Source organism: Marmota flaviventris, chromosome 11, assembly GCF_047511675.1.
Source record: "Marmota flaviventris isolate mMarFla1 chromosome 11, mMarFla1.hap1, whole genome shotgun sequence".
NCBI lineage: Eukaryota > Metazoa > Chordata > Mammalia > Rodentia > Sciuridae > Marmota > Marmota flaviventris.
The window spans coordinates 81,447,984-81,468,111 of NC_092508.1; the positions used below are offsets into that span (position 1 = coordinate 81,447,984).

At 41.8% G+C, this 20,128-nt stretch overlaps 1 pseudogene; it reads right to left on the reverse strand.

Annotated features, from left to right (window-relative positions):
• Positions 1–14,999: 14,999 nt before the first annotated feature.
• On the reverse strand, positions 15,000–16,374 carry LOC114094808 (tubulin alpha-4A chain pseudogene; annotated as a pseudogene).
• Positions 16,375–20,128: the final 3,754 nt, after the last annotated feature.

Consider the following 20,128-nt stretch of genomic DNA (forward strand, 5'->3'; position numbering starts at 1 on the left):
AAAATCCATTCCCCTATGTTGCACTTTGAGTGGTGTCTGGCATGATTTTATAATATCCTGTATTTGGTCACTTAGAAAATGTCATTCACTCAATTAAGCACATCTTCCAAAGGCTCATGCATTTAGTTGTACAATATAAAAAAAAATCATTAACATTACTGGTGTTTTTAGAAAAGTCTTTTAAGCATTGGGAAGCTATTAAGTTCATAGTGGCAGATACAACTTTCCCAAAATTAGTAATTATAGTAATTATTGTATGAAAGCTTGAATTTTTATCGCTGGCAACAAATATTGTCAGTTATTTTTCTTGATTGTAATAGAGCCCCTTTGTTCATTTTCAAGCAATGTCTACCAAAGAATCATAAACAAAGTGGTAGGTTAACTTGCAATTCACATAATCACACAAATCCTTTTCTTTGAGCTACCATGTCCTTTGGTACCCAGAAGTGCTTTGTGCATATTTCCTATTTTGTCAGAATAATAAGAACACCCATACCCAAGGGTCAATAAGTGACATTAATAATGTGTACTGCCCCAGAAGGAAATTCTTAACTGCAACTGGCTTTCCTTTTTCTTTTTTTGTGAATTCATGGCAGTAAAGAATCTAGACAATTGGACCTGGTGACAAGTGTCTGTAGTCTCAGCTACTTGGGAGGTTGAGACAGGACGATCTCTTGAGCTCAAGAGTTTGAGATCAGCCTGGGCAACATAGTGAGACCTGTCTCGTTAAAAAAAAAAAAAAATCCAATGGCTACTGTTTATCACTGCTGTATTGAGTCATTCTAAAAACAAAGCATGACAATTAAAGTAACTTTGACTTTTAAAATCCCCTAAAAGGGTTGTGTGGACGCCCAGGAGTCTAAGATCATTCTTTGAGAACTGCTGCTATTAAATCTTCCTAGGGTCTTCTGCAGAGTCACAGAACTCTCTTCTGGAGTCATGTGACCAGACAATGCACCTGTTAAGCAGTAGAAAACCAAGACTAGACAATGGTTCGAGATTGGTGAGAGAAAACAGAACAAGGGAGAACAGAGACGTGGTTATAGACAAGATGAATAACTTCTGTTACAGTGTTTTTGGAGAAAAACACATTACAATGGTACTGATTCTAAACTGTACCTTTCTTTGCCTATAGTATGCTTCAAGAACAATATACTTCTGGAATAATCTCAATGGCCATTGTCTTTCTGGTTTCCACAAATTCCTGTTTCTCAGTATACATAGAAATGTGAGTTTACTTTTGAGAGGGGAAGGCAACAGGAATTCAGGGAAGATATGTGGGACTTTGTAACCAGAATTTGCCTTTTGGCACAAATTTGGTTGCTTCCTACCAGTCTGACTTGAGCTCTTGCTTTCTACCAACTTTACTGCATCTTTTCTCTCTCTCCAGGATGCTTTTGGTAGTATTTCATGGTGATTAATAAATGCCCAATGATATGGGGAAAAAAACAACTTTATGATGAAAGTAATTATATTTCTGGGGAATGGACTTTATTTTGAAAATGAAGAACATACTCATTCCTTTAAAGATTATTACAGCCATAGAGTTGCTCTTTGAGTGGAGCAAAGGGATTGTGTCAAGTAGCAACAATTAGGTGAGTGCTTTGTTTAAGTGGCCTTGTGTAATGTTGACAGCATGTGTTTACTTGGCTGGCCCTAGAGAAGACCTTAAAGAAAGGACCATCAAGGTGAAATCTGAAGTGGCAGATTCTCCTTTCTCTAAAGGAGAACAGGCCATATTCATTGCAGATAGACTATTATCAGGTAAACCCAATTTTTTTTTTGTCAATTTTGGAATCATCTCTGACTCTAAAAGGTACAAGCAGAGTTTCCTGTACCCCCAGAACTAAGTTTACACCAAAACCTCACTCTAACACCAGGCCAGTGAGCCTGAAACACTGACCAGCAGGTCTTTCTATGAGACCACTGAGGTTGAGCACTGGGTTGGAAATAGTGACGAAATCCCAGAAATGGGTCAGCAGCTACCTCATGTCCCTGACATGGGACAACATGGACCATGCTGGTCACCTGGGCTGGTGAGTTGGAATCAATGCCTTACATTTTAAAATGTACTTGACCGTTATGGAGCATGTTCATATTTATACTACCATCATTGCACCTCTCTCTACCTCCTATTGAGGTAAGCAAAAGCAAGGCTGAGCCCCACAGTTTCACAGTTTGCAGAAATGCTGGGGGATATTTCTAAAATAAGGAAATATACAAGTTGAAAATCTGCTTGTACATTCGAGCCACAAGGCTCCTCCTTGGTATAAAGCTAAGGGTAGGAATGAATGCCAATACGAGTGCTTTTAGAACATTTTCCTTTTGATGCCATAAAAAAATAAGAAGGACCTAACCTTTCTTTCAATATGGGACATTCACAATGAGAACAGAAGGTATTCTGTTTTGGATGTTTCTGATGAGATCTTTACGTTTTTCTTTTTTCTTTTCTTCAAAACAAGAATAAAGGCTTTTGGTGACTTTCAGTTTGCCTTAGTCTTTATTACTCCAAGGGCATTAGGAGTCGACAGTGCACACAATTCTAGTAATAAGTATTTGTTTGGTACCTGGGTAAAATTCCCAGCATTTGAGGCTCTCTCAACTGGAGAGAGCCACAGGTCTCCTATTTGTACCCAGAGTCACAAAGACTAGTTGTAACCTATAATGAGCAATGAGATCAAACTACTTTGAGCCCAGGCTTCTCATTTGTAAAATGCGATGATAATACCTATTTCATAAGGTGTTTTAAGTGCTAGATTAAAGGCGTTATCAGACAGATAAAAGTGTACAACACAATTGCCTAGCTCATGGGTAGCACAGAGTCATTCAGGGTTGTGCTGGAGTTGATTACTGTGAGCTCACAAGAGTGGATTGCTACATTTTCAGGGATTTGGTTGACCAGTTGCTAAATTACTGATAGCCTGGAACCTACGATGGTGGGAAATACATACCCCAGATATCATCAGCCATAAATCAGGGCTCTTCCTCAGTGAGTAACTAAAGATTTACAAGTACACCACTAGAACTCATAATTAATATGTTTTTCTCTTGGCATTCAACTTGCTATTTGATATCTAAAAATATGATTAATTAAATGTTTGTGGATGACGGTACAAGTGTTTTGAAAATGTAAGGAATTTTCTTTGACAGGGGAAGAGCCTATGTTGGGAGAAAGCATCCATGAACAAGTTGTGGGATTGGATTCCAGGCATTAGCGAGCCTAGTGGTTATGGAAGTCGCTTTTGGCTGCTACCCAACAACCACAGTCCTTGTCCTTGCCCTTCTTTCCTCTCATAGAACAAGAGTCCTGATTTTAGAGAAGGTAAGACCTAAGTCTGATTTTCAGCCCCCTGGATAGATCACAATTGCTCTAGTCAGTCATGGGACTGTGATTTTCCTTTGTCAGTGACTGGGTTCGCAGTGGGTGTATGGCTGAGTTCCAGCTTCCATTCTCAGCTACAAACACAGATCTCTATAAGAAGAAAGCCCTTGTGTGTTTTTGTGTCCATCTACTCTGGTGTGGTGTTGTGACCATTTGGTAACCTACACACAGGAAAAAAGTCAGCTCTCTGTGATGTCTGAGCAGAAAAGTAGAGAGTGTCTATTCCATGATGACATCATTGAGTCATTGAATTCCGGACCTGCCTCTCTCCAATAAAAATGGCTGAAAGCACAATTCTAACTCCCTGTTATTTGCAGCTCAAAGCATTCCTGTTTAATAAAGGTCTTGCAAAATATTGCAAGTGTAACTGTCTTTTCAAAGTTCCCCAGATTATAATTTGTAGTTGATACCTACTTATAAAGTCCATCTTGTTTCTTATCTCAAAAGTACAGTGCTCAGCATGAGAGGGGATCATCTTCAGAAGACAAGGAAGGATTGGGGACCTCCTGGATCTGTGTGTATTTGTTCAGCTGTTATAACTGAGTCAAGCATGGATGGACATCACTTTGAAATCCTTAAAGAGATTCATTCATTGACATCTTGGAATTTTCTTCTTGGGACATTCCTCTGAGTATAATGTCATTAGGATCTTTGTAGGATTATTCTTAAGATTATTTTGTCCTGAGTGATTCTGAATACTTAACCAGAAAGGACATATGAGAAATTCACTCACAGTTGGCAAAAAAAAAAAAAAAAAAAGAAAGAAAGAAAGAAAGAGGATTTAAATGAGTGGTGACGATGTTCTAAAAGTGGTGCCTAATTCCCCTTTTCCTGAGGGAACCAATATTTGAAAAGAACATGTCACAATATGTGTGAAAAAAATAAAGTGGATGAGACTTTCCTAGCAGAGGGAAATGTAAACTAACATGTGGAGAACTGGCCAGGTGCTGGAACCTCTTGTGACCACCCCGCAAAGGGCTAAGGATCCTCGTAGCCTAGTAATGGAAGGCCAGCCACAACAGAGCAAGAGGAGGAGGCTTTGATGAAGCAGGCAATGGAGGTCTTCTTCTCTGACACAGGTCAGAGACTCTCTGCTGGTCCAGATGGCTTCCCTGGGTGCCCCCACCACCAAGGCTTTTCCAGAGTTGCTGCAGGAACGACTGGGCACAGGGGGCAGGAAATGGGATCCAGGAGGGTGTGAAAATAGTCCTATGTTCTTCATATCCCTGTGACCACAGCTCCTGGCTCATCTCTGTGTAGCCTGTAATCCATTTTGATGGTAACTTCTTCTCATACTCCAAAGGCTATAAGCTTCAGAGAGCTCAGCTGCTAGGCTAATGCCTGAGAGGGACAATGACGATAGTGAGAAGCCACATTCAGGGCCCTCAGCACTGGGAAATGGCAGAGAATGCTAGGAAGTCTGTGAATGGCTTCCGAGGCTGTTTAGAGCTTATAAAGTCCTCCTTTCTCCTTTTGCTGAAAACTCCCATGGAAGTGAAAGGAACCTCTGTCTAGTTTATTTCAAAAGGGGGTTTGTAAAAAAAAAATAGTGAACTTTGTCCAATTAGCTCCTTTCTGGCTAATTTTCAGAGCTAAATATCTCAACTGCTCCAAAACATTTCTTTTTCATATTACTCAAAGGGACTGGGAATAGGATCTGACATTCAGATGCATTTTCCATTTATACATTCTCTCTCCCTAGGGAGGTAGCTGATGCTTAAGCTGTTCCAGAAACTATTTCTAAGGAACCACCAATCACTGATATGTGTTCATCAGAAGAAAATCAGCTTCAGAGAGGAAAGGGGTTACTCATAGTGTTCTTATTTTTTGGGATCCATGAACTCCAATTCTGTTAGAGGTGTCGCAGATCCACAAATGAATCCCACTCCCCTGTTCACTTTCTAAGCAGAAAAGTTAGCAAGAAGGTGGGGGGGGGGCTACTCTAGAGTCACGACCTTCATGTGGGGCATTTGAGGGTATTTCTAGAAGTGATATGTAAAAGAATAAGTACAACTCCTCACTTCCCTCACATCCAGGAAGCATGAAAAAGCAAAACAAACAAACAAAAAGGGTGTGCGTGTGTGTTTAAGCTATAATTGTGCTACTATTACATCATTCAAAATAAGACTATAAATAATTTTAGTGATAGAGACACATCCAATTTATCTAAAAAAAATTCATGTTGGGAGCTCTGCTTCTCCTGCTCCTTCTGGTGATTTAAAAATTGTGGGCACACAGGAGAAGCTACATATTCTAGCCAGAAGAAGAATAGGAGTTGGAGTGACGTCAGGTGGCAGGTCGAAGGGGAAATCATCCCCTCGCCATGTGACCTGCCTTTCCTGTGACATTGAGCTACTCTTCATGCCCTGTGAACTTCATCTCATTATTTCTGCTTTCTTATATTTTTGCTTCTTCGCCTTACAGTTTCTGTTTCTCTTTAAGCTCTCTGGTCATGTGTGGAGAAAACTGCTCCTTGCAGTCTCTCTCAATGCACTATTTCAGCCTCAGAGCTTGCTTCTCCTGGCCTGGTTCGTTATTTCCTCATTCTAGTTTCTGAGAGTGGATCTGACAGCCCAGTTCATCTTTTCCTATAGCAGTCCCCCTATTCTGTGGCTTCACTTCCTATAGTTTCAGTTACTCGTGTAAGTCTGAAAATATTAAATAGAAAATTACAGAAATAAACAACGCACAGGTTTTAAATTACCAACTATTCTGGGTATCATGATGAAATCTCTTGCCATCCCGTTCTATCTTACCCAGGACATGAACTATCCTGTTGTTCCCAGGCTGTGCACACTACCTGCCCATTAGCACTTAATGTTCATTTTGGTTATCATATCAACTGTTGCAAGTTGGTAGGCATCATGGTTGACACATCTAATTTAAGTGTGCACATGCTCAGCTAAAATACCCTCTTCGTTAAACTAATCTCAAGGATTTCCTCATCCCATTTGTTTAATAAGGCTGAATTTCATGTGTGTGTGTGTGTGTGTGTGTGTGTGTGTGTATACATGTGTGTTTCATCCTTGAAACTTTTAGGGAAAAATAATACCATAGAACATGCATCCCAACTGGAATGCTGCCTCTCCCTTGAGTCTTTTTTGACCATTCACATTAAAGAAACCACTGAGTCACTTGGCCCCTCCCCAAATCTCCATCGTTTTATTTCCTCTATATTACCTGAAGTTATTTTATTTGTTTTATAATTTATTGTCTCTCTTCCCACTCCCACCAGATTATAAGCCCCTAGAAGGGAAGGACTTGTCTAATCTTATTCACCATCTTATTCCCCAATACCTTAGATAGTGACTGACGCACATAAATATTTGTTGAATGAATTAATAAATAAGTGGTGTTGGTGATGAATATAAATGAGAAGAAAGAGTCTTGTATCTATAGCTTTGGAGATATATAAATATATATCTCCCATGTATATACATATATACATATATATATGTAATTTTAACTAGTACCAGGTGATATGTATGTCAGTATCACCTGGTACTAGTTAAAATGCAGATTTGTTGCAAATACTCAATTGAGCATGGTTTCTGGGGTAAAGCCAAGGATTCATTATTGTAAACAATCACTCTGAGTTTTTCTGATATGTGTGGTCCACTGGCAACATTTTGATAAACACTGCTATAGGTGAACTTCTAAGATCTTCAATTAGAAATTCTCCACCAATCAATACAAGAACAAACATGAGATCACAGGGAGTCAGCATTTGGGAGATTAGTTCCATTTGTCACCAAGGCTATCATGACTTACGTCCCAACAATTAGTCAGTTGCCCCCAATTAAATCAGAAAGTAGTGATAAAAAAGGTATAAAATCCATCTTCAAGTCGAAACAAGATACATTTCTCAGAGCTTCTGAACTAGCAGTATTCAACAATAGACCTAATTTAAGGCTTTATGGTAGGATATAATTTCCTCCATCATTATTAAAGTCCTCATGTAATTTTTAAGTTATTTGCAAAATAATATAACTTACTAAAAAGTGAGAGAGAAAAAAGAAAGTCACTGTAGTAGATAATCTTCACAATGGCCTGGGATGAGGGTATTCTAACTACTCCCACTTAATGGGTTGAAAACCTGAGGCACAAAGAAGTTAGCTAACCTACCCAAGGTGATACAGATAATAAATGATGGGACTGGGTGATGAGCCCATTTATCAGATTCTAGAGGCTGCACATTTATCTTTCTGCAAAAGACAGAGTTGAGTGTTGGTGATTTCCTTTGAGCTCCAACATCAAGCAGTATTAAATTCAGCCATAACCTGGACTGTCAAGATACATAGGCCAATGATTGTCTCTTTTTGTTTAAGCTGGAGGGTTGTGTTTTCTGTTTTTTGGCAGTTAAAGGCTGCTAATACCTTCTTCAAATCCTTTCTAATTTTGTTCCTTTTTTAATACCCAGATTTCCTTTTTGCTTTGAATTACTATTTCTGTGCATTTTGATGACTTTCATTAAGACATTCAGAATATTTAGGATACAGTTGGCACTATGTAAATATGTTAATAGATTTATTCCTTTTACCTTGCAGCCTTCCCTCTGTTCCAAGCCTGCTCCTTTTTCTTCCATGTTGTCATTGAACTAATAACTTTTGCCCTGATTTTCCTTCTGGGTATAGTTTCTTTCTTATTTGAGGAAGTTCTAAAGAAATAGAATTTAGTTTTATGGGATGGAGCAAGTCTTGAATTGAATCTCATAGCACTTTACAAATTATACTTGAATTATTAGCCACAGAGAAAAATCAAGAGTTGCTGCTTTTATAAGGTAACTCTAGTTTTAAAACCCCTGGGTGAGCAGTTATGATCCTTTCAGGGCCTCAGGAAATGTGCTGGTTAATTTCCAACCCTCCCTGCTATTCTCTGCCTGTTGCTGCCCTGCTCTGCAAGCGTGTATGGGGCACTTCTATGTGACTGCGTCATGAAACTCCTTGATCCTTCAGTTTCTTGATGGGAGGCAGCAACTGCAGATCAGAGTGCCAGGGGCACACAGTTAGCTCTTTAGTCAGTCCAAGCAGGCTCCAGCATAACACTACCTCTGGGGTCATCCCATTTTTTCTCCCCCAAGTTTCCCCATTCTCCTCAAATGCCTTCAGGCTAATTCCTACAGGTCTTCAATCCATGGCCCCACCGTTGCCACTCTGCCAGGGAGAACTACGGCTCCTTCCAGCTTCCAAGACTCCTGGGTTTCCCTCTGGTGTAGATACTCATGAGATGACAAGCCAAAGGCACCCACTGCTCTTCATGTAGCACCTCGTACATGGTAAGGATTCATTTCTATTGAATGAATGAATAAATGGGCTCTGTGTCTCATGAAATCTCTCCATGTGGGCAGCTGTCTACTTTTCCTGGTATGAAGACAGGCAGAACATAGTTCCTAAAGATGTAAACCACGCAGCTTGCGAGGGACTTTCTAAGGGTCGATCTCATTCATTGCTCCGTATCACGTCATTGAGAGACTTGTGCCCGAGTAGCCAATCATTCACTACTTGGTCCCCCTGCCTGCGCTTGCCTTCCTTGTTCATTAGTAAATGAACACAAGGAAGAAGGTGCCAGTGCATGCTGTGTACATTGCTTACTTTTTTGTGAGTGAGACATGCTCACCAGAGGGACAATAAGGCCATCTGGATTGTGTGTGACATGGCATGGGATGCTGAGACAGTGATGGGAGAGAGGTGGAGATAAGGAGCACTCAGGAGGAAAATTTGAGAGAGACTAATTCATTTCCAATGTATTTCCTGGATTCAACAGGGGGGATCATTCTATACTCAAAAGTGCTTTGAGCCAGGCATAATAGTGCATGCCTAGAAACCCGGGGAAGCTGAGGCTGGAGGATCTACAAGTTCAAGGCCAGCCTCAACAACTTAGTGATGCCCTAAGCAATTTAGCCAGCCCTATCTCAAAAAGAGCTGGGGATGTGGCTTAGTGATTAAGAGACCCTGAGTTCAGTCCCTGATACCAAAAAAATTAAATTAAATTAAAAAGGGCTTTTAAAGTGGGTATCACATTGTACCCTTTTCCTAGTAAATTTATAGATGACAATAGACCACTCTGACTCTAAGCAATTAAAGAAAGGGACTTTAAAAATGTCTCAAAGGAGTTAAAAAAAATGTCTTTAAGCCTCTGTGTATCTCATGGAAAAGACCCAAGTGCACATGTCCCTGTCCCCTGTTGTGCCCAGAGGGCTGGAGTGCACACATGGCGTACATTCATGTGCATGCTGGCTGGGTTGTAGCAACACAGACAGTTAAGTGGAGGACTGCCTGGTGATGGTGCCTTTATAATCATGTGGTCTCTGCTGAAAGGAAAGGGAGCTATCATTAATTTTTTTTATTTGCTCTTTTTAGTTATAGAGCTATCATTTCTTAAACCTTATTATGCCCTGTGCCATCATTGTTATGGAAAGAATTTTTCTCTTCCTTATTTGCCTCACTGACTCCTCATGCCCTTTCTGACAGTTTCTGAAGCATTTGCATGTAAGGCAGACATTTCCAGAGCTCCATCATACCAGCCACAAGCGTGGAGGTAAGAAAACAGAGTTCTCAATCTTTTTCTTTAAGAACTTTACAGCCTAAAAAGAAAAAAGAAGAAGAAGAGAAAAAGAACTTTACCACCAAAAGAAATGGTTCTTTACTTGAGTCCATAATCCCCAAGAATTTCCAGGGGCAAATTTTAGGGAGCATTACTTAACATCAAATGCAACATTTCAGTTGTCTCCAGAAAGGGCCCATAACTTTATTGACATCTCAAAAAGTTTCCCAAAGTCTGCAATAAAGAGATAGGCCCATTACTTAATAGAGTCAGGCTGCATCAAGGTGTCGAGAGGTGCAGTGGTCTTGCAACAACACTTTGGAGTGGGAGGAGCTCAGGGCTGAGTCTGGGCCTCAGGCAGGTGGAATTTAAATCCTGGCTCTACCATTGAGTCAGTGGGAGACTTTGGGCAAGTTGTGTGGTTTCCCAGACTCTAGTGGCCTTACTTACTTTAGAGTTCAATGGACAGAGTATACAGGGTGTTTAAAAAGTTGGCTAATAGAGGACACAGCTTATTTTCTGTTTCTAGACTTTCTTGAACCTTCTGTAATATGCTAAAATTTGGAAGAATTTTACTTGAAAAGCTGTCTGGAGGCTCAAAAAAAAAAAAAAAAAGGAGGAGAATAATGAGCATATTATTTGAAAACACAGTAGCCTACTGTTGAAAGATAGATTTACCCTATTCTCAGACTTTTCAGACATCCTCTATCTACAGGTTGTTGAGATACTGTTCTAATTATTTGTCTGTTTGTTTTCTCTCTTTCTTGTGGAAGTAGAGGTATTGGAATCCCAAAGAGATCAGCTAGAGCACAGCCAGAGATTCCTAATTCTTGGTTTACGTTCTTGGTTTTCTTCACCAGCGTTCAAGGGTGCAGCGGCCCATGCACCCCTGTCCTTTCATCACTCCACCCATCTGTCTTTCTTGGCTCACATGCTGAAGTATCTAGCAGTCCTCCTCTGTGCTCTTGTCCTAGACAGATGACTATCATGGGTCTGGCTTGGAAGGTACAACTGTTGGTCATGGAAGAATTCAGTCACATCTACTCATATGAATATGGCTTTATAAAAATGATTGTTAGGTAAGAAGCATCCTGGAGGAGTCTAGCACCCACCATCAGACTAGGTGTCCCTGCTATGCTTAATGCGGAGCATTAAGCACTCATGTTGCAGTTGCTTGGTTAGTGAGCTGTCCTCCTCCCTGGCTCCCAGCTAGTGTTCATACCATATCATGATGCCTGATACACAGTGTGTGCCCTTTCTTTCTTTCCTTCTTTCCTTCCTTCTTTCTTCCTTTCTGTTCTAGGGATTAGGGATTAAACTCAGGCATGCTTAACCACTGAGCCACATTCCCAGCCATTTTAAAGTTTTATTTTGAGACAGGGTCTGGCCAAGTTGCTTAGAGCCTCACTAAGTTGCTGAGGCTGGCTTTGAACTTCCAATCCTCCTACCTCAGCTCCCTAGTCACTGGGATGACAGGTGTGCGTTGCCACACCTGGCTGGAATCTGTTTTTAAGAAATGCTCCCTGTGGGTGGGTTGATCAGTTAGATCTGGGGACTTTTGAGGGACCTGTGATAAGAGCTGAGTGACTCATTTCTATAAAGTGGTGGTTGAGCCTATGGAAGAATCACCCACACTGCTCAATAAAAATGCAGATTTCACACCCAGTAGAAAGTGGTTAAGATGATAAGAGCAGGCGACAGCAAATATTGGTTAAGATGTGGAGCAGCTGGAACTCTCGTTATATTGCTGAGGACAGTGTAAAGCTGTATGACCTTTTGCAAAACTATTTGGCATTTTCATGTCAACTTAAATATAAACCTACTCTGGGATGGAGCAATTCCACTCCTTGGCATTTACTCAAGTGAAGTGAAAGCACATGTTCACACAGAGACTTGTGTGCTGGCATTTGTGAGAGCTGAAAGCTTGAGCTGACTTCTGGTGGATACACCCTACGGTGGCCCCTGGTAATCCACAGACTGTGTATGCCTCTCAAGTGTGAGTGAAACTTGTGACTTGCTTCTAACCGTTAGCAATGATCATGATGGTGATGGGATGTCTCTCCCTGGGTTGTGTTACATTAAGGAAAGCTCAATGTTAGCAGACTGAAGACTTTCCTGCTGGCCTTGAAGAAACAAACAGTCATGCTGCCAACTGCCCATGGAGAGGTCCATGTGGTAGGAACTACAAGGGCTGGCCCCAGTTGACAGCCAGTCAGAACCAGGATCCACAGTCCTACAACCACAAGGATCTGAATTCTTCCAAGAACTGTGTGAGCTTGGAAGAGAGTCCTGAGCTCCAGACAGTAATGCAGCCTCACTGACAACAGGCTTGCCACTTTGTAAGACCTAGGGTAGAGGACCTAACTCAGCTGTGTCCAGACATCTGACCCTTGGACACTATGAGATTAATAAATGTGTTTTGTTTTCAAGCTGCTATGTTTTATTTTAAATTGCTGATATTTTACACAGCATAGGAATAAATACAACCCAAGTGCCCAACAGCAGGTGAATGTGTAAACAAATTATAGCATATTCCTACAGTGGAATATTACTTAGCCATAAAAGGAAGTATCTGTCAATACTTATATCAACATGGATGAATCTCAAAAGCATGTTGAGTATGACTCAGAAGAGGATGTAGGGGCTGGGGTTGCAGCTCAGTAGTAGAGTGTTGCCTAGCATGTGAGAAAGCACTGGTTTCAATACTCAGCACCACATAAAAATAAATAAATAAATATTGTGTTTGTCTATGAGAGAGAGAGAGAGGGAGAGAGTGCACGAGCACATGTACATATGCTTCTGGGAAGTTGGTGACTGGAAAAGGACCTAAGAAACATTTCTGGGATGATAGAAGTTGGTTAAGATGATGGTTAATTAGGGTGTATATTTTGAAATAATTGAACAATTCACTTAAAATTGAGCATTTAATTATATATAACTTATACTTTGTTTTAAAATGTAAGTATCATTTCTGATTCACTGGATATAGGATATAGAGCAGTGGTGTATAGAATCTTCATTTTTTTTTCCTCCAGTACTGGTGAGTAAGCCTAGGACCTCATGCATGCTATGCAAGCACTCTTATATTGAGCTATATACCCAGCCCTGAATTATTCTTGTGTGTGTGTGTGTGTGTGTGTGTGTGTATTGCTGAGGATTGAACCCATGGCTGTGTGCATGCAAGGCAAGCACTCTACCAACTGAGCTATATCCCCAGTCCCTGAATTCTTCATTCTTAATCAGCATCTCCAGACAATTCTAATGCAGAAGTCACCACAGAGCAGTGGATCATTTAAGGAGGAAGGATAGAGGAATAGGGAACATATGGTTTCTTCTTATTCAATTTAGAGTCCTCCCAAGAGATATGTATTCTAATTAGAACAACAGTGTCTTAATTTGTTATTGGGCCAGTCAACAGGCAATTTCATTCACTTCAATTAATTGAGTACTTTCTGAGTATTTGATTTCTATTTTACTCAAAGAAATCATAAAGTGCACTCTTCCAAAAGTGCTAAACATTTAATTGAGGAAAATGCCCATATGTGTACAAGACTGGAAACTGTTCACTTACGATACAAAGCAAACAGAGCAAACAGGGTAAGTGCTTAGTCTCTAGACACTGAATCTAGTTTTTCTTGGTCACTTCCAAAGTATTCCCAATAGCTTTTGTTCCTTACGCCTGTGTATAATTCCAAGTGATCTTTTTGTGGAATATTTAATATTTTTAATGGTGATTCATGTTAGTTTTTCTTCAATCTTAAAGGCTTTCACCCCTCCTCATGATATCCATTTTTGTTCTAGTTAGTCCTGAACCCTGCTGCTGGCTGATTTCAAACACTCTCAGTTGAGAATCATGGCAATAATAGTTCCACCTGCCTTGCTGGATGTCATGGCAAAGCCAGGACAAAGCCACTGCCCCATGCTCCAAGAACAAATGAAGAAATCTTATTCTAAAAAGCCCAGCTGGATGGACGAAATACAGCATTCTAATTCCCAAGTGATGCTGTTTTCTGTTGAGCTTATTTCACTCAGGGAAATTTCTGTTAACTACCCAATCATTAACTTTTTAAAAAATATATATATATATTTTTAGTTGCAGATGGATCCATACCTTTATTTTATTTATTTATATTTTTTATTTGGTGCTTAGGATCGAATCCAGTGCCCCACACATGCTAGGCAAACACTCTACCACTGAGTCACACCCCCAGCCCCTCAAGCATTGACTTTTCATCCTAATTATCTCAACCTATAATATCCACACAGATCCATACTCTTGAAACTTTTCCAACAATTTTCAACTTCTTTTTCCTGATTTCAGGTCATTCTGAATGATGTTCTTCTATGGTAGACAATAGCATGGTTGATGGTTCAGAAAATGATGTTTCTTTTTGGTGATAAAGACGAAAATTTCTTCTTTATAATGAAAGAGTCAGACATGCCAGCTCAGAAAGACTTTTTTTTTTTTTTGAGACGACCTGACTTCTTTTAATGGCACAGCCCTAGCTCCAGCAAAGCAAGACAGACAGTAAGCTATGCAAAGCTGCTGAGAAGTGCAATGGCAAAACAACTCCAGATTGTCCTTGTTCCCTCCCACCCCCCAAGCTTATGATGTGGCTCCATGCCTGGGAACTTGGGGCCAGCTCAGCCCCATTCCCAAACTCTAATAATGCACAGCAAAGCCTTGCCCAAGTCTTGCTTCCAGAGTTGGTGGATGTAGAAGCAGCAGGAATAACCGAGTGGCAGTCCATTCTCCAACACAGAAACTACTGGATTTAAACTCCTACTTGGAAAGGAAGTGAAGACTCATATCCTTCAATAGTTTGTGATTGGATAGACAGATCCAGGGGGATTTGTTCCTCATTTCCTCCCTATTTTGGATCCCCCCAGGACCTAATATCAACATCCCTGGGGTCATGATTCCTGGGCCTGGCAAGGGCCCCTTGGCAAGTCTCACCGTTAGCCATGGAAGGGAAAAGTGTCATGAGCAGCAAATAGCGAGGGCAGCAGTAGCAGCAGCAGCAGCACAAAGGGGAAGGCGGCAGAAGCTCAAGCATTCACAGAGGGGACAAGAAACCATGCAAGGAAACTTTATTTTGAAAGGATTTTGCAATAAACATAGTAAGGAGGCTCCAGGCAGCTGTTCTATTCTTCTCCTTCATCCTCGACCTCATAGGAGTCGATGCCCACCTCCTCGTAATCCTTCTCCAAGGCAGCCATATCCTCTCGAGCCTCAGAGAACTCACCCTCTTCCATTCCCCCACCCACATACCAGTGCACAAAAGCCCTCTTGGCATACATCAGGTTGAACTTGTGGTGCAGGCGGGCCCAGGCCTCGGTGATGGCAGTCATGTTGCTCAGCATGCACACAGCATGCTGCATCTTGGCCAGGTCACCCCCCAGGTACCACAGTGGGAGGCTGATAGTTGACACCAACCTTGAAGCCTGTGGGGCACCAATCCACAAACAAGATGCTGCGCTTGGTCTTGATGGCAGCAATGGCGGCATTGACATCTTTGGGCACCACGTCCCCACGGTACAGCAGGCCATGTACTTGCCATGCCGGGGGTCACACTTCACCATCTGGTTGGCAGGCTCAAAGCAGGCATTGGTGATTTCTGCCACCGACAGCTGCTCGTGGTAGGCCCTCTCTGCAGAGATGACTGGTGTATAGGTGGCCAGGGGGAAGTGGATGTGCAGGCAGGGCACCGGGTTGGTCTGGAACTCCGTCAGGTCCACATTGAGGGCCCCATCGAAACGCAGGGAAGCTGTAATGGAAAACACGATTTGGCTGATGAGGCAGTTGAGGTTGGTGTAGGTTGGGTGCTCCATGTCCAGGTTGCAGCGGCAGATGTCATAGATGTCCTCGTTGTCCACCATGAAGGCACAGTCTGAGTGCTCCAGGGTGGTGTGGGTGGTCAGGATGGAGTTGTAGGGCTCCATCATGGCTATGGACACCTGAGGTGCTGGGTAGACGGAGAACTTCATCTTGGATTTCTTGCCATAGTCCACAGAGAGCTGCTCCATCAGGAGGGAGGTGAAGCCAGAGCCAGTGCCCCCTCCAAAGCTGTGGAATACCAGGAAGCCTTGAAGTCCTGTGCACTGGTCAGACAGCTTGAGAATCCGGTCGAGTACAGGGTCAATGATTTCCTTGCCAATGGTGTAATGACCACGGGCACAGTTGTTAGCAGCATCCTCTTTCCCAGTGATGAGCTGCTCTGGGTGGAAGAGCTGTCGGTATGGGCCATTTCGGATCTCATCAATTACAGTGGGCTCCAGGTCCACAAAGACGGCCCTGGGCACATGTTTTCCAGCACCAGTTTCACAGAAGAAGGTGGTGAAGGAGTCGTTCCCCTCCACCAATAGTCTTGTCACTGGGCATTTGGCCATAAGGCTGAATCCCATGTTCCAGGCAGTAGAGCTCCCAGCAGGCATTGCCCATCTAGACACCTGCTTGCCCCACATGTCCTGAAGTACACTCACACATGATGAGTCTGAGTGGTGCGCCTCACGTAGAGTCAGGGTGACGGGTCTCAGTGAGAACTTCAGAAAGACTTTTTAAAAACTTACTTTGTTGTCAGTAAATTCCCAATTACCTAGAATGCAAATCCAGAGATCTCAATGAAACATGGTTTATTTACAGAAAAGTATCCAGGATGAAGAATTCACAGGGACTGTTTGTTCCACAGAAAGGAAGGCTCAGATGAGCTTCAATATATATAGCATGGCTGTCTATGTGGCTGAGAGAAAGAAAATCTGATCTGATGGTGCGAGGCATAGAGTAACAGATCCTAGTGCAAAAAATTAGGAAACATTTCCTCACCATAAGTGCTATTTACAGATAGAAACAGTTTCTTGGTGGGGGGGGTGGGATGTATCAGTGTTCTATGGCTACTATAACAAATTTCCACAAATTTAGCATCTTAAACATCAGCCATTTTAATTAATTAATTTTAATTAGGTATACATGACAGCAGAATGCATTTTGATTCATTGTACACAATTGCAGCACAATTGTTCATTTCTCTGGTTGTACATGATGTGGTGTTGCACCATATGTACAGTCATATGTGTATCTAGGGTAATGGTGTCCATCTCATTCCACCATCTTTCCTGCCACCTTGCTCCCTTCTACCCTTCCCTTCCCTTTGCCCAATCAAAGTTCCTCCATTTTTTCCATGTCCCCCCCTACACATTAAGGATTGACATCCACTTATCAGAGAGAACATTTGGCCTATATTTTGGGGGGATTGACTTGCTGCAGTCTGGCTGGCAAAAAATGCCATGCGTCATCCCGACTCGGCTGTGGCCCTCAACATTGACTTACTTCGCTTAGCATGATATCTCTAACTCTATCCATTTACCTGCAAAGGCCATAATTTTATTCTCTTTTAATGCTGAGTAATTTCTATTGTGTATGTATACCACAGTTTCTCTGTCCATTCATCTATTGAAGGGCTTCCACAGTGTAGTTATTGTGAATTGAGCTAACAGCAACCATTTATGATCTCACAGTTCTGCAGGTCAGAAGTCCAGGTATGTGGGTTCTGCTTGATCTTCCTTCTGCTCAGATTCTCACAGGCTAAAACCGAGGTGTTGTCTGGGCTGTGTTCCCCTCTGGAGGCTCTGGATGCATCTGCCTCTGAGCTCATTCAGGTGAAGTCCCTTGTGGTTGTAGGACTGATGTCCCTGCTGCCCTACTGGCTTCCACTTTTTTCTCCTAGAGGCTGTTGCATTTCTTCTCAGACTTTTCATGTGCACCTCCCCCTTTAGCAATGAAATATTCCTGACTTCCTCTTCTGCCTCATCCTCTGGCTGACTCTTCTGCCTTCTGCTGCTGCCTTAAAGGGCTCGTATGATCACATTAGGCCCACCTGGATAATCCAGAATAATCTTTCTACTTTCAATTCAGCTTGCTAGTCACCTTAATTACATCTGCAAAGTCCTCTCACAGCTGTACCTAGATTCTCATTTGACTTAGAAGGAGATGGGAATCTTGGGGGATATCTTTAGAATTCTGTGTATCCTGTGAATTCTTATGCTCAGAGATAAAAATACTGCTGAGGAGAGGGGATCTATAGCAGCAAAAGAAAGATCAGCTCTGTAGACTCTTGACCTGGGGCAGACTTGTGTAGGGAAGTACAGGGCAGCTTTCATTGTTGCAGTGACTGTTGGGTGCTACTGGAATTTTGGTGGAATGAAACAGGGATATGAAACATCCTGTAGTGCTTGGAACAATCCTATACAATGAGGAGGTGTCTTTCCCAAATTGCTCATAGAGCTTCCACTGAGAAGCACTGGGCTAAGATGGACCAGCACACACATCTGTTCACATGCCCCAAACCATCTGCTTTGAATGTTGATCTGAATAGCCCCACAGAGGCCCGGATACCCATGTGCCTTGTTGGTGTCATCCCACTTTTGATAAGATACGAAGAGAAACACAATTTGGCAGTCAGGGTGATCAAACCCAAGCAGGCCCCTTTGCTTGATCTGGCTCCTTCCAGAATGGCTGAAAGGCTAATTGGTGATGCAGACCCATAGCAGGTGGGCCCTGGGGTGACAGACCACGGACATGGCTCTGGATATGAGGGTTGGCAGCTGCAGCATCCAGGCCTTGCTCCTCATCTTCTGTCATGTCATTCTCTGTCATACTGGAAGTTTCCAAAAGTCAGGAGGTGCCTGTAACCTTGTTCCAAAGGGACTTTGGAGGACACCCTTTGTCAGGGATTACTACGTAATATCCTTGAAGGTAGAGTCTGCTTGATGCTGGCAACTGCAGTGACAAAAGTGAAAATGTGACATTCTAGGAAGAAGATCCTACATACTCCACTGTGAAGAGTATGCAGAGCAAACAGAATGGCACAAACAAAAAGAGTTGAGGTGAGATTAGGCAGAGAAAAAGGAAGCAGGGGGAGACTAAAAGAGGCCCTGTGTTGTTTGTGCAAGAACCTGACACACACAAGAACCGAAAGTCCACACAAGGAGAAGGTTGCACAGTCCTCTGGCCATTGGCTGCTGGCCAGTTGTGAGTAAGACTGGGTTCTTGAAGAAGTTAGACCCGTCTATACACTTCTCAGCCAGTGCAGGATTGATGGCAGTATGACATCTACAGAAAGCCTTCTAGAATGTAACATAAGGGCATTGATTTGACATGGGCATCATGGAACTATTCTTCTCCCCCCACCCCATAGTTTACTGAGGTAAAATTGAAGTAAAATAAAACTACAATAAAATGCACATATTTCAAGTATGCAGTTTGATCAGTTTTGACATGTATGTAACCAATACAATCAATATAAAAAGAATTTCCATTACTTCTTTTTAAATTTGAAATCATGCAGACTGTGTTTCCTGCATGATTTATTACATTAGAAATCAGTCATCTTGAGATATGTAGAACTGCACCCCAACATGCATGTAATGGTTCTTATTCCTTTCAGCCACACCATGTATTTCTTTTCCAGTACCTCCTCATGTTCTTGACATCCAAGTGTTGGAGAGCCTCTTTTTTTCATTTTATGTATGTTCACTGCCCTGATGAGTTTATACCAACTTTAACTTTTAAATATCACCTATACACAGAAAACTCCAACATTCAATTATCTAGGCCAGATGTTTTCGTTGAACTCAAGGTTTTTGTATCCATTGGTACATTGGAAACTTCTACTGGAAGTTCAATAGACATCTCAGATTTAACATACCTACAACCATCACTTGATTTTCCCTGCTAAACTTGTTTCTACTGCAATCTTCTTTCCCCTCTCAGTAAATGACAACTGGATATTGAAATGCAAAAAAATGAATTTGTACCCCTACCTCACACCACATACAAAAGTTAGATGAGAATAAGTTGGAGATTTAAATGTAAAAGACAAAACTATAACATTCTTAGAAGAAAACAGAAGTGTAAATATCTGTGACCTTGGATAGCCAAAGATTTTTTTAGATCTGACACCAGAAGTATGGCAACCAAACAGAAAAACAGAGTAATTGAATTTTATCAAACTTAAAAATTGTTACATTTCAAAGGACATTATTAAGAAAATAAAGCGCCAAACACAGTCATACACACCCGTAATCCCAGCTGCTCAAGTGACTGAGGCAGGAGGATCACAAGTTCGAGGCCAGCCTGGGCACATTAGTGAGACTCTTTCTCAAAATAAAATAAAGAAAGGACTGGGGGATGCAGTTCAGTGGTAG